Source organism: Pseudophryne corroboree, unplaced genomic scaffold (genome assembly GCF_028390025.1).
Source record: "Pseudophryne corroboree isolate aPseCor3 unplaced genomic scaffold, aPseCor3.hap2 scaffold_445, whole genome shotgun sequence".
Taxonomy (NCBI): Eukaryota; Metazoa; Chordata; class Amphibia; order Anura; family Myobatrachidae; genus Pseudophryne; species Pseudophryne corroboree.
Window position 1 is genome coordinate 242,221 of NW_026970067.1, and position 24,508 is coordinate 266,728.

The following is a 24,508-nucleotide window of genomic DNA, read 5'->3' on the forward strand; positions in this document are numbered from 1 at the left end:
CCGCTTTCCAGAATACGCACACAGCTGAAAACCTCTTACGGCAACTGAGGAAGATCATCGCAGAATGGCTTACCCCAATTGGACTCTCCTGTGGATTTGTGGCATCGGACAACGCCAGCAATATTGTGCGTGCATTATATCTGGGCAAATTCCAGCACGTCCCATGTTTTGCACATACCTTGAATTTGGTGGTGCAGAATTATTTAAAAAACGACAGGGGTGTGCAAGAGATGCTGTCGGTGGCCAGAAGAATTGCGGGACACTTTCGGCGTACAGGCACCACGTACAGAAGACTGGAGCAACACCAAAAACGCCTGAACCTGCCCTGCCATCATCTGAAGCAAGAAGTGGTAACGAGGTGGAATTCAACCCTCTATATGCTTCAGAGGATGGAGGAGCAGCAAAAGGCCATTCAAGCCTATACATCTGACCACGATATAGGAGGTGGAATGCACCTGTCTCAAGCGCAGTGGAGAATGATTTCAACGTTGTGCAAGGTTCTGCAACCTTTTGAACTTGCCACACGTGAAGTCAGTTCAGACACTGCCAGCCTGAGTCAGGTCATTCCCGTCATCAGGCTTTTGCAGAAGAAGCTGGAGACATTGAAGGAGGAGCTAAGACAGAGCGATTCCGCTAGGCATGTGGGACTTGTGGATGGAGCCCTTCATTCGCTTAACCAGGATTCACGGGTGGTCAATCTGTTGAAATCAGAGCACTACATTTTGGCCACCGTGCTCGATCCTAGATTTAAAACCTACGTTGTATCTCTCTTTCCGGCAGACACAAGTCTGCAGGGGTTCAAAGACCTGCTGGTGAGAAAATTATCAAGTCAAGTGGAACTTGATCGGTCAACAGCTCCTCCTTCACATTCTCCCGCAATTGGGGGTGCGAGGAAAAGGCTCAGAATTCCGAGCCCACCCGCTGGCGGTGATGCAGGGCAGTCTGGAGCGACTGCTGATGCTGACATCTGGTCCGGACTGAAGGACCTGCCAACGATTACGGACATGACGTCTACTGTCACTGCATATGATTCTCTCACCATTGAAAGAATGGTGGAGGATTATATGAGTGACCGCATCCAAGTAGGCACGTCAGACAGTCCGTACGTATACTGGCAGGAAAAAGAGGCAATTTGGAGGCCCTTGGACAAACTGGCTTTATTCTACCTAAGTTGCCCTCCCACAAGTAGTACTCCGAAAGAGTGTTTAGTGCCGCCGCTCACCTTGTCAGCAATCGGCGTACGAGGTTACTTCCAGAAAATGTGGAGAAGATGATGTTCATTAAAATGAATTATAATCAATTGCTCCGTGGAGACATTGACCAGCAGCAATTGCCTCCACAAAGTACACAGGGAGCTGAGATGGTAGATTCCAGTGGGGACGAATTGATAATCTGTGAGGAGGGGGATGTACACGGTGATGAATCGGAGGATGATGATGAGGTGGACATCTTGCCTCTGTAGAGCCAGTTTGTGCAAGGAGAGATTAATTGCTTCTTTTTTGGTGGGGGTCCAAACCAACCCGTCATTTCAGTCACAGTCGTGTGGCAGACCCTGTCACTGAAATGATGGGTTGGTTAAAGTGTGCATGTCCTGTTTATACAACATAAGGGTGGGTGGGAGTGCCCAAGGACAATTCCATCTTGCACCTCTTTTTTCTTTCATTTTTCTTTGCGTCATGTGCTGTTTGGGGAGTGTTTTTTGGAAGGGCCATCCTGCGTGACACTGCAGTGCCACTCCTAGATGGGCCAGGTGTTTGTGTCGGCCACTTGGGTCGCTGAGCTTAGTCACACAGCTACCTCATTGCGCCTCTTTTTTTCTTTGCGTCATGTGCTGTTTGGGGAGTGTTTTTTGGAAGGGCCATCCTGCGTGACACTGCAGTGACACTCCTAGATGGGCCAGGTGTTTGTGTCGGCCACTTGGGTCGCTGAGCTTAGTCACACAGCTACCTCATTGCGCCTCTTTTTTTCTTTGCGTCATGTGCTGTTTGGGGAGTGTTTTTTGGAAGGGCCATCCTGCGTGACACTGCAGTGCCACTCCTAGATGGGCCAGGTGTTTGTGTCGGCCACTTGGGTCGCTGAGCTTAGTCACACAGCTACCTCATTGCGCCTCTTTTTTTCTTTGCGTCATGTGCTGTTTGGGGAGTGTTTTTGGAAGGGCCATCCTGCGTGACACTGCAGTGCCACTCCTAGATGGGCCAGGTGTTTGTGTCGGCCACTTGGGTCGCTGAGCTTAGTCACACAGCTACCTCATTGCGCCTCTTTTTTTCTTTGCGTCATGTGCTGTTTGGGGAGTGTTTTTTGGAAGGGCCATCCTGCGTGACACTGCAGTGCCACTCCTAGATGGGCCAGGTGTTTGTGTCGGCCACTTGGGTCGCTGAGCTTAGTCACACAGCTACCTCATTGCGCCTCTTTTTTTCTTTGCGTCATGTGCTGTTTGGGGAGTGTTTTTTGGAAGGGCTATCCTGCGTGACACTGCAGTGCCACTCCTAGATGGGCCAGGTGTTTGTGTCGGCCACTTGGGTCGCTGAGCTTAGTCATCCAGCGACCTCGGTGCAAATTTTAGGACTAAAAATAATATTGTGAGGTGTAAGGTGTTAAGAATAGACTGAAAATGAGTGGAAATTATGGTTATTGAGGTTAATAATACTTTGGGATCAAAATGACTCCCAAATTCTATGAACAAGGGAAAATGTCATCATCCCGCTGTCGGATTCTCGCGAGATTCGGATTCCATATAAAGAGCTGCGCGTTGCCGCCATTTTTACTCGTGCATTGAAGAGAGAGCGGAGAGGACGTGGCTATGTTCTCTCAGTGGAAATCTCAATATCAGTGCTCAGTATCAGTGGATACTTATTGCTGCTCAGTAATACTAGTAGTGTGTCTCTCCTGCTCAGTGTCAGTTCTCAGTAGTATCCTCATCAGTGCTCAGTATCACTGCTCATTGTCTTGTGCTGCATTGTTGTGCTCAGCATACTACAGTACATTACTAATAGTCCAGTGCTGCATCTTGCTGCTCAGTGTCAGTTCTAGTATCCTCATCAGTGCTCACTATCACTGCTCATTGCATTGTGGTGTTCTGTATACTACAGTAACATAGTAATATAGTAACATATAGTAACATAGTTTTTGAGGTTGAATAGAGGCAAATTGCCCATCGTGTTCAACCTGTTTTAAGTTGTGATGATTCTACATACTTGCTTAATAATGTATTATGACTAGTTAGCTACTACAACTCATGTTACCCCCGGATTAACCATGTTGATATTTTAAGTATTATAAACTTGGATAGCTTTTTCATTCAGAAATGTATCCATTCCTTTTTTAAATCCAATTACAGAGTCCGCCATTACCACCTTCCCTGGCAGGGAATTCCACATCCTGATTGCCCTAACAGTGAAGATCATAGTATCTCACCTGGCAGGTAAGTAGGAGTTGGGCCAGAGCTGTGGAGGATTGCTGCTCGGGCACCCCCTGTGAAGTGAAGGAGATCCAACTGAGGCAGCACAAGGGAACTCTCGAAAGAAGAACAAGGCTAGAGGAAGATCTGAGACAAAGAAATCTGACTTTTACCAGAGCTGACCAGAGGAAAGCACAAACACAGTCCCCCACTACCACAAATAATGCAGTCGAGTTTCCCACATTTTGGAAATCACAGGGGTCAGCATACCCAGAATGCAATGAATGAACCTCACCCTGGGAGAACAATCTTCATGACCATGGTATCGCCTATGCAAAATAAGTATGATTTGGGATAGGGCTGGGGAGGGCCGCTGCTCAGGCACATCTCTGTCAAGTATAGGAGATTCAACTGAGGCAGCACAAGGGAACTCTCATCTGGGGACAACAACTGCAGGGAGAACACATATTTTCAGATGAACATGGGAGGGCAGAAGGCTGCCTAATACTGAAGCACCCCCAAACAACAAACCAAATGCAACAACTAGTACAAGCATTCCTGGGGGAAGTTCTGCAGAAGACGGATTTGCATACGGTGATGTCATCCAAGCAGTGGGCCAAAGTTGGCTGGAACCCTCATCTGCATATGAAAAGAGAAAAGGGGCATGCAGGGCATGGCGGCCTTTTGCGGCGCTTGGATGACCCTTAGTTCGCATTAAACACCCCCACCCTCCTTCGGTGTGGGGCTCATGTTGACAATGCCCCAGCCCCTGAAGCATTCAAGCTGATTTCTTACAGCAGCTTGGCACTGTAACAGCTCCAGAGCTGCTCTGTAAGGCAAGTAAAAGGGTGTGTAGTTTGCATTGTGCATTGGAAGGCACAAAGTAAGCAGACAGGAGGAGAAGTCAGGATAGTGCACAAGGGTATAAAAGGGAGGGGCTCAAGAAAAAAGAAGTGGAAACAGACAGCAAACTAGGCTGGAGAGAGACCTGAGACAAAGAGATCTGAATTATACGAGAGCCGACCAGGGGAAACACAAATTATGCAGTCAAGTTTCCCACATTTGGGGAAATCGCAGGGGCAGCACACCCAGAGTGCAATGGGTAAGCCTTGCCCTGGAAGAAGCACCTTCATGATCATAGTATCTCACCTGGCAGGTAAGTAGGAGTTGGGCTTGAGCTGGGGAGGGTCGCTGCTCGGGCACCGCCCTGTCAACTGAAGGAGATCCAACTGAGGAAGCACAAGGGAACTCTCGAAAGAAGAACAAGGCTAGAGGAAGATCTGAAACAAAGAAATCTGACTTTTACCAGAGCTGACCAGAGGAAAACACAAACACAGTCCCCCACTACCACAAATAATGCAGTCGAGTTACCCACATTTGGGGAAATCACAGGGGTCAGCATACCCAAAATGCAATGAATGAACCTCACCCTGGGAGAACAATCTTCATGACCATGGTATCTCCTATGCAAAATAAGTATGATTTGGGATAGGGCTGGGGAGGGCCGCTGCTCAGGCACATCTCTGTCAAGTAAAGGAGATTCAACTGAGGCAGCACAAGGGAACTCTCATCTGGGGACAACAACTGCAGGGAGAACACATATTTTCAGATGAACATGGGAGGGCAGAAGGCTGCCTAATACTGAAGCACCCCCAAACAACAAACCAAATGCAACAACTAGTGCAAGCATTCCGGGGGGAAGGCCTGCAGCAGATGGATTTGCATATGGTGATGTCATCCAAGCAGTGGGTCAAAGTTGGCTTCAATCCTCATCTGCATATGAAAAGAGAAAAGGGGCGTGCAGGGTATGGCGGCCTTTTGCGGCGCTTGGATGACCCCTAGTTCGCATTAAACACCTCCACCCTCCTTTGGTGTGGGGCTCATGTTGACAATGCCCCAGCCTCTGAAGCATTCAAGCTTATTTCTTACAGCAGCTTGGCACTGAAACAGCTCCAGAGCTGCTCCGTAAGGCAAGTAAAAGGGTGTGGGCCCTGCAGCACTACCTGTAGTTTGCATTGTGCATTGGAAGGCACAAAGTAAGCAGACAGGAGGAGAAGTCAGGATAGTGCACAAGGGTTAGCTGAACACACTAACCGATTGCGCCACAGAGACACTTTGCAAAAAGTATATACTGACAAAGACTAATAAGCATTCATCTAGAATGTTTCCTAGAAAAACTTTAAAAAGTCAATAATCTGGAGAGTGTTTGTAAGATGTTTCTTCCAGCAACCAATGAAGAAACACATTGGTACTTTCGCATGATGAGTGAGTGCTTCAGGATCTCTTGCACTTACATGTGCAGCAGAGTACTGCAATGGAAGCATGCTGGGTCCATAACCCAGAGGTAGGCAGATTGAAACTATCCTTTGCTATATGCATTTTTTTGTTGTTCATTAAAGTAATCCAAAACTGGGATTGATATTTTAGCTTTTATTTTTACTTAAAGTACAATAACTTTTACCATTTTAATTTGTTTTAATAGTATATTGACAGTATTGTTTTCTTTCAAAAATCCACTTAATTTTCTTTACCCTATTATTAAAATGGTAATTGACAAAAACAAACTACATTGTCACCAGAAGGGCAATACAAAATGTACAAGTGATATATTAAAATCATCTTTCCAGCTTGAATTTCAATGATGCATTGGGGCAACGATTTTGTGAGAAACATCTTCACCCTTAAATAAAGATTTTCTTAATTCCTTACCTGTGTGCTAATTAGATATCACCTTGTTTTCACATTAAACAGACTTCCACATGAGAAAGCAGCAAGGATGCAGTGGCGTTAATGTTTCCTGGTGTCAACCTGTATTATTTCAGTAGATATTGAAATGAGGATGCATCTTGCTGCCTTTCCAATGAAGCAAGTTTAATTTAGTAATAGGTGAAAAACCATCCCTACAAATATGTTAATCAGATACTTGGCTTTGTGGACACTTTTCAGAGAACAAATTAGTTAGCATAAAAATAAAGCCAGAAAATGAAGAGCTGTTTAATCACTCAATTGGATTTTTCTGCCAGCATTTTTCTTTTTCTCTGCAACCCACTGCTAAATTGTGCTTCCTAGCTGTTTTTATAAAATCACTGAATCAAATCTAACTCTGATTACATCAGAGAAGGCCAGGTACCCTACACCATAACAGGGGGTTTGAAATTTTGACTTGTCTACTTAAAGATCACCAAAATCTGATAACAAGGTCAATTAAGTCCCTGGGTGGGATTGAACCACCAACCTTTTGGTTAATAGCCTTACACACTAACTGATTGCGCCACCGCGACACTTTGCAAAAGTACATACTGACAAAGGCTAATAAGCATTCATCTAGAACGATTCCTAGAAACATTTTAAAAAGTCAATAATGTGGAGAGTTTTTGTATGATGTTTCTTCCATCAACCAATGAAGAAACACATTGGTACTTTCCCATGATGAGTGAGTGCTTCAGGATCTCTTGCACTTACATGTGCAGCAGAGTACTGTAATGGAAGCATGCTGGGTCCATAACCCAGAGGTAGGCAGATTGAAACTATCCTCTGCTATATGCATTTTTTTTTTGTTAATTAAAGTAATCCAAAACTGGGATTGATATTTTTGCTCTTTTATTTTTACTTAAAGTACAATAACTTTTACCATTTTAATTTGTTTTAATAGTATATTGACAGTATTGTTTTCTTTCAAAAATCCAATTAATTTTCTTTACCCGATTATTAAAATGGTAATTGACAAAAGCAAACTACATTGTCACCAGAAGAGCAATACAAAATGTACAAGTGATATATTAAAATCATCTTTCCAGCTTGAATTTCAATGATGCATTGGGGCAACGATTTTGTGAGAAACATCTTCACCCTTAAATAAAGATTTTCTTAATTCCTTACCTGTGTGCTAATTAGATATCACCTTGTTTTCACATTAAACAGACTTCCACATGAGAAAGCAGCAAGGATGCAGTGGCGTTAATGTTTCCTGGTGTCAACCTGTATTATTTCAGTAGATATTGAAATGAGGATGCATCTTGCTGCCTTTCCAATGAAGCAAGTTTAATTTAGTAATAGGTGAAAAACCATCCCTACAAAGATGTTAATCAGATACTTGGCTTTGTGGACACTTTTCAGAGAACAAATTTGTTAGCATAAAAATAAAGCCAGAAAATGAAGAGCTGTTTAATCAGTCAATTGGATTTTTTTGCCAGCATATTTCTTTTTCTCTGCAACCCACTGCTAAATTGTGCTTCCTAGCTGTTTTTATAAAATCACTGAATCAAATCTAACTCTGATTACATCAGAGAAGGCCAGGTACCCTACACCATAACAGGGGTTTTCGAAATTTTGACTTGTCTACTTAAAGATCACCAAAATCTGATAACAAGGTCAATTAAGTCCCTGGGTGGGATTGAACCACCAACCTTTTGGTTAATAGCCTTACACACTAACTGATTGCGCCACCACGACACTTTGCGAAAGTACATACTGACAAAGGCTAATAAGCATTCATCTAGAACGATTCCTAGAAACATTTTAAAAAGTCAATAATGTGGAGAGTTTTTGTATGATGTTTCTTCCATCAACCAATGAAGAAACACATTGGTACTTTCCCATGATGAGTGAGTGCTTCAGGATCTCTTGCACTTACATGTGCAGCAGAGTACTGTAATGGAAGCATGCTGGGTCCATAACCCAGAGGTAGGCAGATTGAAACTATCCTCTGCTATATGCATTTTTTTTTTGTTAATTAAAGTAATCCAAAACTGGGATTGATATTTTTGCTCTTTTATTTTTACTTAAAGTACAATAACTTTTACCATTTTAATTTGTTTTAATAGTATATTGACAGTATTGTTTTCTTTCAAAAATCCAATTAATTTTCTTTACCCGATTATTAAAATGGTAATTGACAAAAGCAAACTACATTGTCACCAGAAGAGCAATACAAAATGTACAAGTGATATATTAAAATCATCTTTCCAGCTTGAATTTCAATGATGCATTGGGGCAACGATTTTGTGAGAAACATCTTCAGCCTTAAATAAAGATTTTCTTAATTCCTTACCTGTGTGCTAATTAGATATCACCTTGTTTTCACATTAAACAGACTTCCACATGAGAAAGCAGCAAGGATGCAGTGGCGTTAATGTTTCCTGGTGTCAACCTGTATTATTTCAGTAGATATTGAAATGAGGATGCATCTTGCTGCCTTTCCAATGAAGCAAGTTTAATTTAGTAATAGGTGAAAAACCATCCCTACAAAGATGTTAATCAGATACTTGGCTTTGTGGACACTTTTCAGAGAACAAATTTGTTAGCATAAAAATAAAGCCAGAAAATGAAGAGCTGTTTAATCAGTCAATTGGATTTTTTTGCCAGCATATTTCTTTTTCTCTGCAACCCACTGCTAAATTGTGCTTCCTAGCTGTTTTTATAAAATCACTGAATCAAATCTAACTCTGATTACATCAGAGAAGGCCAGGTACCCTACACCATAACAGGGGTTTTCGAAATTTTGACTTGTCTACTTAAATATCACCAAAATCTGATCACAAGGTCAATTACATCCCTGGGTGGGATTGAACCACCAACCTTTTGATTAATAGCTGAACACACTAACCGATTGCGCCACAGAGACACTTTGCAAAAAGTACATACTGACAAAGACTAATAAGCATTCATCTAGAACGTTTCCTAGAAAAACTTTAAAAAGTCAATAATCTGGAGAGTTTTTGTAAGATGTTTCTTCCAGCAACCAATGAAGAAACACATTGGTACTTTCGCATGATGAGTGAGTGCTTCAGGATCTCTTGCACTTACATGTGCAGCAGAGTACTGCACTGGAAGCATGCTGGGCCCATAACCCAGAGGTAGGCAGATTGAAACTATCCTTTGCTATATGCATTTTTTTTTTGTTCATTAAAGTAATCCAAAACTGGGATTGATATTTTAGCTTTTATTTTTACTTAAAGTACAATAACTTTTACCATTTTAATTTTTTTAATAGTATATTGACAGTATTGTTTTCTTTCAAAAATCCAATTAATTTTCTTTACCCGATTATTAAAATGGTAATTGACAAAAACAAACTACATTGTCACCAGAAGAGCAATACAAAATGTACAAGTGATATATTAAAATCATCTTTCCAGCTTGAATTTCAATGATGCATTGGGGCAACGATTTTGTGAGAAACATCTTCACCCTTAAATAAAGATTTTCTTAATTCCTTACCTGTGTGCTAATTAGATATCACCTTGTTTTCACATTAAACAGACTTCCACATGAGAAAGCAGCAAGGATGCAGTGGCGTTAATGTTTCCTGGTGTCAACCTGTATTATTTCAGTAGATATTGAAATGAGGATGCATCTTGCTGCCTTTCCAATGAAGCAAGTTTAATTTAGTAATAGGTGAAAAACCATCCCTACAAATATGTTAATCAGATACTTGGCTTTGTGGACACTTTTCAGAGAACAAATTAGTTAGCATAAAAATAAAGCCAGAAAATGAAGAGCTGTTTAATCACTCAATTGGATTTTTCTGCCAGCATTTTTCTTTTTCTCTGCAACCCACTGCTAAATTGTGCTTCCTAGCTGTTTTTATAAAATCACTGAATCAAATCTAACTCTGATTACATCAGAGAAGGCCAGGTACCCTACACCATAACAGGGGGTTTGAAATTTTGACTTGTCTACTTAAAGATCACCAAAATCTGATAACAAGGTCAATTAAGTCCCTGGGTGGGATTGAACCACCAACCTTTTGGTTAATAGCCTTACACACTAACTGATTGCGCCACCGCGACACTTTGCAAAAGTACATACTGACAAAGGCTAATAAGCATTCATCTAGAACGATTCCTAGAAACATTTTAAAAAGTCAATAATGTGGAGAGTTTTTGTATGATGTTTCTTCCATCAACCAATGAAGAAACACATTGGTACTTTCCCATGATGAGTGAGTGCTTCAGGATCTCTTGCACTTACATGTGCAGCAGAGTACTGTAATGGAAGCATGCTGGGTCCATAACCCAGAGGTAGGCAGATTGAAACTATCCTCTGCTATATGCATTTTTTTTTTGTTAATTAAAGTAATCCAAAACTGGGATTGATATTTTTGCTCTTTTATTTTTACTTAAAGTACAATAACTTTTACCATTTTAATTTGTTTTAATAGTATATTGACAGTATTGTTTTCTTTCAAAAATCCAATTAATTTTCTTTACCCGATTATTAAAATGGTAATTGACAAAAGCAAACTACATTGTCACCAGAAGAGCAATACAAAATGTACAAGTGATATATTAAAATCATCTTTCCAGCTTGAATTTCAATGATGCATTGGGGCAACGATTTTGTGAGAAACATCTTCACCCTTAAATAAAGATTTTCTTAATTCCTTACCTGTGTGCTAATTAGATATCACCTTGTTTTCACATTAAACAGACTTCCACATGAGAAAGCAGCAAGGATGCAGTGGCGTTAATGTTTCCTGGTGTCAACCTGTATTATTTCAGTAGATATTGAAATGAGGATGCATCTTGCTGCCTTTCCAATGAAGCAAGTTTAATTTAGTAATAGGTGAAAAACCATCCCTACAAAGATGTTAATCAGATACTTGGCTTTGTGGACACTTTTCAGAGAACAAATTTGTTAGCATAAAAATAAAGCCAGAAAATGAAGAGCTGTTTAATCAGTCAATTGGATTTTTTTGCCAGCATATTTCTTTTTCTCTGCAACCCACTGCTAAATTGTGCTTCCTAGCTGTTTTTATAAAATCACTGAATCAAATCTAACTCTGATTACATCAGAGAAGGCCGGGTACCCTACACCATAACAGGGGTTTTCGAAATTTTGACTTGTCTACTTAAATATCACCAAAATCTGATCACAAGGTCAATTACGTCCCTGGGTGGGATTGAACCACCAACCTTTTGATTAATAGCTGAACACACTAACCGATTGCGCCACAGAGACACTTTGCAAAAAGTACATACTGACAAAGACTAATAAGCATTCATCTAGAACGTTTCCTAGAAAAACTTTAAAAAGTCAATAATCTGGAGAGTTTTTGTAAGATGTTTCTTCCAGCAACCAATGAAGAAACACATTGGTACTTTCGCATGATGAGTGAGTGCTTCAGGATCTCTTGCACTTACATGTGCAGCAGAGTACTGCACTGGAAGCATGCTGGGCCCATAACCCAGAGGTAGGCAGATTGAAACTATCCTTTGCTATATGCATTTTTTTTTTGTTCATTAAAGTAATCCAAAACTGGGATTGATATTTTAGCTTTTATTTTTACTTAAAGTACAATAACTTTTACCATTTTAATTTTTTTTAATAGTATATTGACAGTATTGTTTTCTTTCAAAAATCCAATTAATTTTCTTTACCCGATTATTAAAATGGTAATTGACAAAAACAAACTACATTGTCACCAGAAGAGCAATACAAAATGTACAAGTGATATATTAAAATCATCTTTTCAGCTTGAATTTCAATGATGCATTGGGGCAACGATTTTGTGAGAAACATCTTCACCCTTAAATAAAGATTTTCTTAATTCCTTACCTGTGTGCTAATTAGATATCACCTTGTTTTCACATTAAACAGACTTCCACATGAGAAAGCAGCAAGGATGCAGTGGCGTTAATGTTTCCTGGTGTCAACCTGTATTATTTCAGTAGATATTGAAATGAGGATGCATCTTGCTGCCTTTCCAATGAAGCAAGTTTAATTTAGTAATAGGTGAAAAACCATCACTACAAATATGTTAATCAGATACTTGGCTTTGTGGACACTTTTCAGAGAACAAATTAGTTAGCATAAAAATAAAGCCAGAAAATGAAGAGCTGTTTAATCATTCAATTGGATTTTTCTGCCAGCATATTTCTTTTTCTCTGCAACCCACTGCTAAATTGTGCTTCCTAGCTGTTTTTATAAAATCACTGAATCAAATCTAACTCTGATTACATCAGAGAAGGCCAGGTACCCTACACCATAAGAGGGGGTTTGCAATTTTGACTTGTCTACTTAAATATCACCAAAATCTGATCACAAGGTCAATTACGTCCCTGGGTGGGATTGAACCACCAACCTTTTGATTAATAGCTGAACACACTAACCGATTGCGCCACAGAGACACTTTGCGAAAAGTATATACTGACAAAGACTAATAAGCATTCATCTAGAACGTTTCCTAGAAAAACTTTAAAAAGTCAATAATCTGGAGAGTGTTTGTAAGATGTTTCTTCCAGCAACCAATGAAGAAACACATTGGTACTTTCGCATGATGAGTGAGTGCTTCAGGATCTCTTGCACTTACATGTGCAGCAGAGTACTGCAATGGAAGCATGCTGGGTCCATAACCCAGAGGTAGGCAGATTGAAACTATCCTTTGCTATATGCATTTTTTTTTGTTCATTAAAGTAATCCAAAACTGGGATTGATATTTTAGCTTTTATTTTTACTTAAAGTACAATAACTTTTACCATTTTAATTTGTTTTAATAGTATATTGACAGTATTGTTTTCTTTCAAAAATCCAATTAATTTTCTTTACCCTATTATTAAAATGGTAATTGACAAAAACAAACTACATTGTCACCAGAAGAGCAATACAAAATGTACAAGTGATATATTAAAATCATCTTTCCAGCTTGAATTTCAATGATGCATTGGGGCAACGATTTTGTGAGAAACATCTTCACCCTTAAATAAAGATTTTCTTAATTCCTTACCTGTGTGCTAATTAGATATCACCTTGTTTTCACATTAAACAGACTTCCACATGAGAAAGCAGCAAGGATGCAGTGGCGTTAATGTTTCCTGGTGTCAACCTGTATTATTTCAGTAGATATTGAAATGAGGATGCATCTTGCTGCCTTTCCAATGAAGCAAGTTTAATTTAGTAATAGGTGAAAAACCATCCCTACAAATATGTTAATCAGATACTTGGCTTTGTGGACACTTTTCAGAGAACAAATTAGTTAGCATAAAAATAAAGCCAGAAAATGAAGAGCTGTTTAATCACTCAATTGGATTTTTCTGCCAGCATTTTTCTTTTTCTCTGCAACCCACTGCTAAATTGTGCTTCCTAGCTGTTTTTATAAAATCACTGAATCAAATCTAACTCTGATTACATCAGAGAAGGCCAGGTACCCTATACCATAACAGGGGGTTTGAAATTTTGACTTGTCTACTTAAAGATCACCAAAATCTGATAACAAGGTCAATTAAGTCCCTGGGTGGGATTGAACCACCAACCTTTTGGTTAATAGCCTTACACACTAACTGATTGCGCCACCGCGACACTTTGCAAAAGTACATACTGACAAAGGCTAATAAGCATTCATCTAGAACGATTCCTAGAAACATTTTAAAAAGTCAATAATGTGGAGAGTTTTTGTATGATGTTTCTTCCATCAACCAATGAAGAAACACATTGGTACTTTCCCATGATGAGTGAGTGCTTCAGGATCTCTTGCACTTACATGTGCAGCAGAGTACTGTAATGGAAGCATGCTGGGTCCATAACCCAGAGGTAGGCAGATTGAAACTATCCTCTGCTATATGCATTTTTTTTTTGTTAATTAAAGTAATCCAAAACTGGGATTGATATTTTTGCTCTTTTATTTTTACTTAAAGTACAATAACTTTTACCATTTTAATTTGTTTTAATAGTATATTGACAGTATTGTTTTCTTTCAAAAATCCAATTAATTTTCTTTACCCGATTATTAAAATGGTTATTGACAAAAGCAAACTACATTGTCACCAGAAGAGCAATACAAAATGTACAAGTGATATATTAAAATCATCTTTCCAGCTTGAATTTCAATGATGCATTGGGGCAACGATTTTGTGAGAAACATCTTCACCCTTAAATAAAGATTTTCTTAATTCCTTACCTGTGTGCTAATTAGATATCACCTTGTTTTCACATTAAACAGACTTCCACATGAGAAAGCAGCAAGGATGCAGTGGCGTTAATGTTTCCTGGTGTCAACCTGTATTATTTCAGTAGATATTGAAATGAGGATGCATCTTGCTGCCTTTCCAATGAAGCAAGTTTAATTTAGTAATAGGTGAAAAACCATCCCTACAAAGATGTTAATCAGATACTTGGCTTTGTGGACACTTTTCAGAGAACAAATTTGTTAGCATAAAAATAAAGCCAGAAAATGAAGAGCTGTTTAATCAGTCAATTGGATTTTTTTGCCAGCATATTTCTTTTTCTCTGCAACCCACTGCTAAATTGTGCTTCCTAGCTGTTTTTATAAAATCACTGAATCAAATCTAACTCTGATTACATCAGAGAAGGCCAGGTACCCTACACCATAACAGGGGTTTTCGAAATTTTGACTTGTCTACTTAAATATCACCAAAATCTGATCACAAGGTCAATTACATCCCTGGGTGGGATTGAACCACCAACCTTTTGATTAATAGCTGAACACACTAACCGATTGCGCCACAGAGACACTTTGCAAAAAGTACATACTGACAAAGACTAATAAGCATTCATCTAGAACGTTTCCTAGAAAAACTTTAAAAAGTCAATAATCTGGAGAGTTTTTGTAAGATGTTTCTTCCAGCAACCAATGAAGAAACACATTGGTACTTTCGCATGATGAGTGAGTGCTTCAGGATCTCTTGCACTTACATGTGCAGCAGAGTACTGCACTGGAAGCATGCTGGGCCCATAACCCAGAGGTAGGCAGATTGAAACTATCCTTTGCTATATGCATTTTTTTTTTTGTTCATTAAAGTAATCCAAAACTGGGATTGATATTTTAGCTTTTATTTTTACTTAAAGTACAATAACTTTTACCATTTTAATTTGTTTTAATAGTATATTGACAGTATTGTTTTCTTTCAAAAATCCAATTAATTTTCTTTACCCGATTATTAAAATGGTAATTGACAAAAGCAAACTACATTGTCACCAGAAGAGCAATACAAAATGTACAAGTGATATATTAAAATCATCTTTCCAGCTTGAATTTCAATGATGCATTGGGGCAACGATTTTGTGAGAAACATCTTCACCCTTAAATAAAGATTTTCTTAATTCCTTACCTGTGTGCTAATTAGATATCACCTTGTTTTCACATTAAACAGACTTCCACATGAGAAAGCAGCAAGGATGCAGTGGCGTTAATGTTTCCTGGTGTCAACCTGTATTATTTCAGTAGATATTGAAATGAGGATGCATCTTGCTGCCTTTCCAATGAAGCAAGTTTAATTTAGTAATAGGTGAAAAACCATCCCTACAAAGATGTTAATCAGATACTTGGCTTTGTGGACACTTTTCAGAGAACAAATTTGTTAGCATAAAAATAAAGCCAGAAAATGAAGAGCTGTTTAATCAGTCAATTGGATTTTTTTGCCAGCATATTTCTTTTTCTCTGCAACCCACTGCTAAATTGTGCTTCCTAGCTGTTTTTATAAAATCACTGAATCAAATCTAACTCTGATTACATCAGAGAAGGCCAGGTACCCTACACCATAACAGGGGTTTTCGAAATTTTGACTTGTCTACTTAAATATCACCAAAATTTGATCACAAGGTCAATTACGTCCCTGGGTGGGATTGAACCACCAACCTTTTGATTAATAGCTGAACACACTAACCGATTGCGCCACAGAGACACTTTGCAAAAAGTACATACTGACAAAGACTAATAAGCATTCATCTAGAACGTTTCCTAGAAAAACTTTAAAAAGTCAATAATCTGGAGAGTTTTTGTAAGATGTTTCTTCCAGCAACCAATGAAGAAACACATTGGTACTTTCGCATGATGAGTGAGTGCTTCAGGATCTCTTGCACTTACATGTGCAGCAGAGTACTGCACTGGAAGCATGCTGGGCCCATAACCCAGAGGTAGGCAGATTGAAACTATCCTTTGCTATATGCATTTTTTTTTTGTTCATTAAAGTAATCCAAAACTGGGATTGATATTTTAGCTTTTATTTTTACTTAAAGTACAATAACTTTTACCATTTTAATTTGTTTTAATAGTATATTGACAGTATTGTTTTCTTTCAAAAATCCAATTAATTTTCTTTACCCGATTATTAAAATGGTAATTGACAAAAACAAACTACATTGTCACCAGAAGAGCAATACAAAATGTACAAGTGATATATTAAAATCATCTTTCCAGCTTGAATTTCAATGATGCATTGGGGCAACGATTTTGTGAGAAACATCTTCACCCTTAAATAAAGATTTTCTTAATTCCTTACCTGTGTGCTAATTAGATATCACCTTGTTTTCACATTAAACAGACTTCCACATGAGAAAGCAGCAAGGATGCAGTGGCGTTAATGTTTCCTGGTGTCAACCTGTATTATTTCAGTAGATATTGAAATGAGGATGCATCTTGCTGCCTTTCCAATGAAGCAAGTTTAATTTAGTAATAGGTGAAAAACCATCACTACAAATATGTTAATCAGATACTTGGCTTTGTGGACACTTTTCAGAGAACAAATTAGTTAGCATAAAAATAAAGCCAGAAAATGAAGAGCTGTTTAATCACTCAATTGGATTTTTCTGCCAGCATATTTCTTTTTCTCTGCAACCCACTGCTAAATTGTGCTTCCTAGCTGTTTTTATAAAATCACTGAATCAAATCTAACTCTGATTACATCAGAGAAGGCCAGGTACCCTACACCATAACAGGGGGTTTGAAATTTTGACTTGTCTACTTAAAGATCACCAAAATCTGATAACAAGGTCAATTAAGTCCCTGGGTGGGATTGAACCACCAACCTTTTGGTTAATAGCCTTACACACTAACTGATTGCGCCACAGCGACACTTTGCAAAACTATATACTGACAAAGGCTAATAAGCATTCATCTAGAACGATTCCTAGAAACATTTTAAAAAGTCAATAATGTGGAGAGTTTTTGTAAGATGTTTCTTCCATCAACCAATGAAGAAACACATTGGTACTTTCCCATGATGAGTGAGTGCTTCAGGATCTCTTGCACTTACATGTGCAGCAGAGTACTGTAATGGAAGCATGCTGGGTCCATAACCCAGAGGTAGGCAGATTGAAACTATCCTCTGCTATATGCATTTTTTTTGTTAATTAAAGTAATCCAAAACTGGGATTGATATTTTTGCTCTTTTATTTTTACTTAAAGTACAATAACTTTTACCATTTTAATTTGTTTTAATAGTATATTGACAGTATTGTTTTCTTTCAAAAATCCAATTAATTTTCTTTACCCGATTATTAAAATGGTAATTGACAAAAACAAACTACATTGTCACCAGAAGAGCAATACAAAATGTACAAGTGATATATTAAAATCATCTTTCCAGCTTGAATTTCAATGATGCATTGGGGCAACGATTTTGTGAGAAACATCTTCACCCTTAAATAAAGATTTTCTTAATTCCTTACCTGTGTGCTAATTAGATATCACCTTGTTTTCACATTAAACAGACTTCCACATGAGAAAACAGCAAAGATGCAGTGGCGTTAATGTTTCCTGGTGTCAACCTGTATTATTTCCGTAGATATTGAAATGAGGATGCATCTTGCTGCCTTTCCAATGAAGCAAGTTTAATTTAGTAATAGGTGAAAAACCATCCCTACAAAGATGTTAATCAGATACTTGGCTTTGTGGACACTTTTCAGAGAACAAATTTGTTATCATAAAAATAAAGCCAGAAAATGAAGAGCTGTTTAATCACTCAATTGGATTTTTCTGCCAGCATTTTTCTTTTTCTCTGCAACCCACTGCTAAATTGTGCTTCCTAGCTGATTTTTTATAAAATCACTTAATCAAATCTAACTCTGATTACATCAGAGAAGGCCAGGTACCCTACACCATAAGAGGGGGTTTGCAATTTTGACTTGTCTACTTAAATATCACCAAAATCTGATCACAAGGTCAATTACGTCCCTGGGTGGGACTGAACCACCAAACTTTTGACTAATAGCTGAACACACTAACCAATTGCGCCACAGAGACACTTTGCAAAAAGTCCATACTGACAAAGACTAATAAGCATTCATCTAGAACGTTTCCTAGAAAAACTTTAAAAAGTCAATAATCTGGAGAGTTTTTGTAAGATGTTTCTTCCAGCAACCAATGAAGAAACACATTGGTACTTTCCCATGATGAGTGAGTGCTTCAGGATCTCTTGCACTTACATGTGCAGCAGAGTACTGTAATGGAAGCATGCTGGGTCCATAACCCAGAGGTAGGCAGATTGAAACTATCCTCTGCTATATGCATTTTTTTTTTGTTAATTAAAGTAATCCAAAACTGGGATTGATATTTTTGCTCTTTTATTTTTACTTAAAGTACAATAACTTTTACCATTTTAATTTGTTTTAATAGTATATTGACAGTATTGTTTTCTTTCAAAAATCCAATTAATTTTCTTTACCCGATTATTAAAATGGTAATTGACAAAAGCAAACTACATTGTCACCAGAAGAGCAATACAAAATGTACAAGTGATATATTAAAATCATCTTTCCAGCTTGAATTTCAATGATGCATTGGGGCAACGATTTTGTGAGAAACATCTTCACCCTTAAATAAAGATTTTCTTAATTCCTTACCTGTGTGCTAATTAGATATCACCTTGTTTTCACATTAAACAGACTTCCACATGAGAAAGCAGCAAGGATGCAGTGGCGTTAATGTTTCCTGGTGTCAACCTGTATTATTTCAGTAGATATTGAAATGAGGATGCATCTTGCTGCCTTTCCAATGAAGCAAGTTTAATTTAGTAATAGGTGAAAAACCATCCCTACAAAGATGTTAATCAGATACTTGGCTTTGTGGACACTTTTCAGAGAACAAATTTGTTAGCATAAAAATAAAGCCAGAAAATGAAGAGCTGTTTAATCAGTCAATTGGATTTTTTTGCCAGCATATTTCTTTTTCTCTGCAACCCACTGCTAAATTGTGCTTCCTAGCTGTTTTTATAAAATCACTGAATCAAATCTAACTCTGATTACATCAGAGAAGGCCAGGTACCCTACACCAAAACAGGGGTTTTCGAAATTTTGACTTGTCTACTTAAATATCACCAAAATCTGATCACAAGGTCAATTACATCCCTGGGTGGGATTGAACCACCAACCTTTTGATTAATAGCTGAACACACTAACCGATTGCGCCACAGAGACACTTTGCAAAAAGTACATACTGACAAAGACTAATAAGCATTCATCTAGAACGTTTCCTAGAAAAACTTTAAAAAGTCAATAATCTGGAGAGTTTTTGTAAGATGTTTCTTCCAGCAACCAATGAAGAAACACATTGGTACTTTCGCATGATGAGTGAGTGCTTCAGGATCTCTTGCACTTACATGTGCAGCAGAGTACTGCACTGGAAGCATGCTGGGCCCATAACCCAGAGGTAGGCAGATTGAAACTATCCTTTGCTATATGCATTTTTTTTTTGTTCATTAAAGTAATCCAAAACTGGGATTGATATTTTAGCTTTTATTTTTACTTAAAGTACAATAACTTTTACCATTTTAATTTGTTTTAATAGTATATTGACAGTATTGTTTTCTTTCAAAAATCCAATTAATTTTCTTTACCCGATTATTAAAATGGTAATTGACAAAAGCAAACTACATTGTCACCAGAAGAGCAATACAAAATGTACAAGTGATATATTAAAATCATCTTTCCAGCTTGAATTTCAATGATGCATTGGGGCAACGATTTTGTGAGAAACATCTTCACCCTTAAATAAAGATTTTCTTAATTCCTTACCTGTGTGCTAATTAGATATCACCTTGTTTTCACATTAAACAGACTTCCACATGAGAAAGCAGCAAGGATGCAGTGGCGTTAATGTTTCCTGGTGTCAACCTGTATTATTTCAGTAGATATTGAAATGAGGATGCATCTTGCTGCCTTTCCAATGAAGCAAGTTTAATTTAGTAATAGGTGAAAAACCATCCCTACAAAGATGTTAATCAGATACTTGGCTTTGTGGACACTTTTCAGAGAACAAATTTGTTAGCATAAAAATAAAGCCAGAAAATGAAGAGCTGTTTAATCAGTCAATTGGATTTTTTTGCCAGCATATTTCTTTTTCTCTGCAACCCACTGCTAAATTGTGCTTCCTAGCTGTTTTTATAAAATCACTGAATCAAATCTAACTCTGATTACATCAGAGAAGGCCAGGTACCCTACACCATAACAGGGGTTTTCGAAATTTTGACTTGTCTACTTAAATATCACCAAAATCTGATCACAAGGTCAATTACGTCCCTGGGTGGGATTGAACCACCAACCTTTTGATTAATAGCTGAACACACTAACCGATTGCGCCACAGAGACACTTTGCAAAAAGTACATACTGACAAAGACTAATAAGCATTCATCTAGAACGTTTCCTAGAAAAACTTTAAAAAGTCAATAATCTGGAGAGTTTTTGTAAGATGTTTCTTCCAGCAACCAATGAAGAAACACATTGGTACTTTCGCATGATGAGTGAGTGCTTCAGGATCTCTTGCACTTACATGTGCAGCAGAGTACTGCACTGGAAGCATGCTGGGCCCATAACCCAGAGGTAGGCAGATTGAAACTATCCTTTGCTATATGCATTTTTTTTTTGTTCATTAAAGTAATCCAAAACTGGGATTGATATTTTAGCTTTTATTTTTACTTAAAGTACAATAACTTTTACCATTTTAATTTGTTTTAATAGTATATTGACAGTATTGTTTTCTTTCAAAAATCCAATTAATTTTCTTTACCCGATTATTAAAATGGTAATTGACAAAAACAAACTACATTGTCACCAGAAGAGCAATACAAAATGTACAAGTGATATATTAAAATCATCTTTCCAGCTTGAATTTCAATGATGCATTGGGGCAACGATTTTGTGAGAAACATCTTCAGCCTTAAATAAAGATTTTCTTAATTCCTTACCTGTGTGCTAATTAGATATCACCTTGTTTTCACATTAAACAGACTTCCACATGAGAAAGCAGCAAGGATGCAGTGGCGTTAATGTTTCCTGGTGTCAACCTGTATTATTTCAGTAGATATTGAAATGAGGATGCATCTTGCTGCCTTTCCAATGAAGCAAGTTTAATTTAGTAATAGGTGAAAAACCATCACTACAAATATGTTAATCAGATACTTGGCTTTGTGGACACTTTTCAGAGAACAAATTAGTTAGCATAAAAATAAAGCCAGAAAATGAAGAGCTGTTTAATCACTCAATTGGATTTTTCTGCCAGCATATTTCTTTTTCTCTGCAACCCACTGCTAAATTGTGCTTCCTAGCTGTTTTTATAAAATCACTGAATCAAATCTAACTCTGATTACATCAGAGAAGGCCAGGTACCCTACACCATAACAGGGGGTTTGAAATTTTGACTTGTCTACTTAAAGATCACCAAAATCTGATAACAAGGTCAATTAAGTCCCTGGGTGGGATTGAACCACCAACCTTTTGGTTAATAGCCTTACACACTAACTGATTGCGCCACAGCGACACTTTGCAAAACTATATACTGACAAAGGCTAATAAGCATTCATCTAGAACGATTCCTAGAAACATTTTAAAAAGTCAATAATGTGGAGAGTTTTTGTAAGATGTTTCTTCCATCAACCAATGAAGAAACACATTGGTACTTTCCCATGATGAGTGAGTGCTTCAGGATCTCTTGCACTTACATGTGCAGCAGAGTACTGTAATGGAAGCATGCTGGGTCCATAACCCAGAGGTAGGCAGATTGAAACTATCCTCTGCTATATGCATTTTTTTTGTTAATTAAAGTAATCCAAAACTGGGATTGATATTTTTGCTCTTTTATTTTTACTTAAAGTACAATAACTTTTACCATTTTAATTTGTTTTAATAGTATATTGACAGTATTGTTTTCTTTCAAAAATCCAATTAATTTTCTTTACCCGATTATTAAAATGGTAATTGACAAAAACAAACTACATTGTCACCAGAAGAGCAATACAAAATGTACAAGTGATATATTAAAATCATCTTTCCAGCTTGAATTTCAATGATGCATTGGGGCAACGATTTTGTGAGAAACATCTTCACCCTTAAATAAAGATTTTCTTAATTCCTTACCTGTGTGCTAATTAGATATCACCTTGTTTTCACATTAAACAGACTTCCACATGAGAAAACAGCAAAGATGCAGTGGCGTTAATGTTTCCTGGTGTCAACCTGTATTATTTCCGTAGATATTGAAATGAGGATGCATCTTGCTGCCTTTCCAATGAAGCAAGTTTAATTTAGTAATAGGTGAAAAACCATCCCTACAAAGATGTTAATCAGATACTTGGCTTTGTGGACACTTTTCAGAGAACAAATTTGTTATCATAAAAATAAAGCCAGAAAATGAAGAGCTGTTTAATCACTCAATTGGATTTTTCTGCCAGCATTTTTCTTTTTCTCTGCAACCCACTGCTAAATTGTGCTTCCTAGCTGATTTTTTATAAAATCACTTAATCAAATCTAACTCTGATTACATCAGAGAAGGCCAGGTACCCTACACCATAAGAGGGGGTTTGCAATTTTGACTTGTCTACTTAAATATCACCAAAATCTGATCACAAGGTCAATTACGTCCCTGGGTGGGACTGAACCACCAAACTTTTGACTAATAGCTGAACACACTAACCGATTGCGCCACAGAGACACTTTGCAAAAAGTACATACTGACAAAGACTAATAAGCATTCATCTAGAACGTTTCCTAGAAAAACTTTAAAAAGTCAATAATCTGGAGAGTTTTTGTAAGATGTTTCTTCCAGCAACCAATGAAGAAACACATTGGTACTTTCGCATGATGAGTGAGTGCTTCAGGATCTCTTGCACTTACATGTGCAGCAGAGTACTGCACTGGAAGCATGCTGGGCCCATAACCCAGAGGTAGGCAGATTGAAACTATCCTTTGCTATATGCATTTTTTTTTTGTTCATTAAAGTAATCCAAAACTGGGATTGATATTTTAGCTTTTATTTTTACTTAAAGTACAATAACTTTTACCATTTTAATTTGTTTTAATAGTATATTGACAGTATTGTTTTCTTTCAAAAATCCAATTAATTTTCTTTACCCGATTATTAAAATGGTAATTGACAAAAGCAAACTACATTGTCACCAGAAGAGCAATACAAAATGTACAAGTGATATATTAAAATCATCTTTCCAGCTTGAATTTCAATGATGCATTGGGGCAACGATTTTGTGAGAAACATCTTCACCCTTAAATAAAGATTTTCTTAATTCCTTACCTGTGTGCTAATTAGATATCACCTTGTTTTCACATTAAACAGACTTCCACATGAGAAAGCAGCAAGGATGCAGTGGCGTTAATGTTTCCTGGTGTCAACCTGTATTATTTCAGTAGATATTGAAATGAGGATGCATCTTGCTGCCTTTCCAATGAAGCAAGTTTAATTTAGTAATAGGTGAAAAACCATCCCTACAAAGATGTTAATCAGATACTTGGCTTTGTGGACACTTTTCAGAGAACAAATTTGTTAGCATAAAAATAAAGCCAGAAAATGAAGAGCTGTTTAATCAGTCAATTGGATTTTTTTGCCAGCATATTTCTTTTTCTCTGCAACCCACTGCTAAATTGTGCTTCCTAGCTGTTTTTATAAAATCACTGAATCAAATCTAACTCTGATTACATCAGAGAAGGCCAGGTACCCTACACCATAACAGGGGTTTTCGAAATTTTGACTTGTCTACTTAAATATCACCAAAATCTGATCACAAGGTCAATTACGTCCCTGGGTGGGATTGAACCACCAACCTTTTGATTAATAGCTGAACACACTAACCGATTGCGCCACAGAGACACTTTGCAAAAAGTACATACTGACAAAGACTAATAAGCATTCATCTAGAACGTTTCCTAGAAAAACTTTAAAAAGTCAATAATCTGGAGAGTTTTTGTAAGATGTTTCTTCCAGCAACCAATGAAGAAACATATTGGTACTTTCGCATGATGAGTGAGTGCTTCAGGATCTCTTGCACTTACATGTGCAGCAGAGTACTGCACTGGAAGCATGCTGGGCCCATAACCCAGAGGTAGGCAGATTGAAACTATCCTTTGCTATATGCATTTTTTTTTTGTTC

The 24,508-nt window shown here is 37.7% G+C and overlaps 3 non-coding genes across 3 annotated transcripts; all 3 read right to left on the reverse strand.

Moving 5' to 3' along the window:
- Positions 1-3,580: 3,580 nt before the first annotated feature.
- LOC135026471 (U1 spliceosomal RNA) lies at positions 3,581-3,743 on the reverse strand. The gene has a single exon (XR_010223088.1). It is a non-coding gene; the product is annotated as a U1 spliceosomal RNA (small nuclear RNA).
- Positions 3,744-4,398: 655 nt separating this feature from the next.
- On the reverse strand, positions 4,399-4,561 carry LOC135026543 (U1 spliceosomal RNA). Its single transcript, XR_010223158.1, has one exon. It is a non-coding gene; the product is annotated as a U1 spliceosomal RNA (small nuclear RNA).
- Positions 4,562-4,713: 152 nt separating this feature from the next.
- Positions 4,714-4,877, reverse strand: LOC135026686 (U1 spliceosomal RNA). The gene has a single exon (XR_010223282.1). It is a non-coding gene; the product is annotated as a U1 spliceosomal RNA (small nuclear RNA).
- Between the last annotated feature and the right edge of the window lie 19,631 nt (positions 4,878-24,508).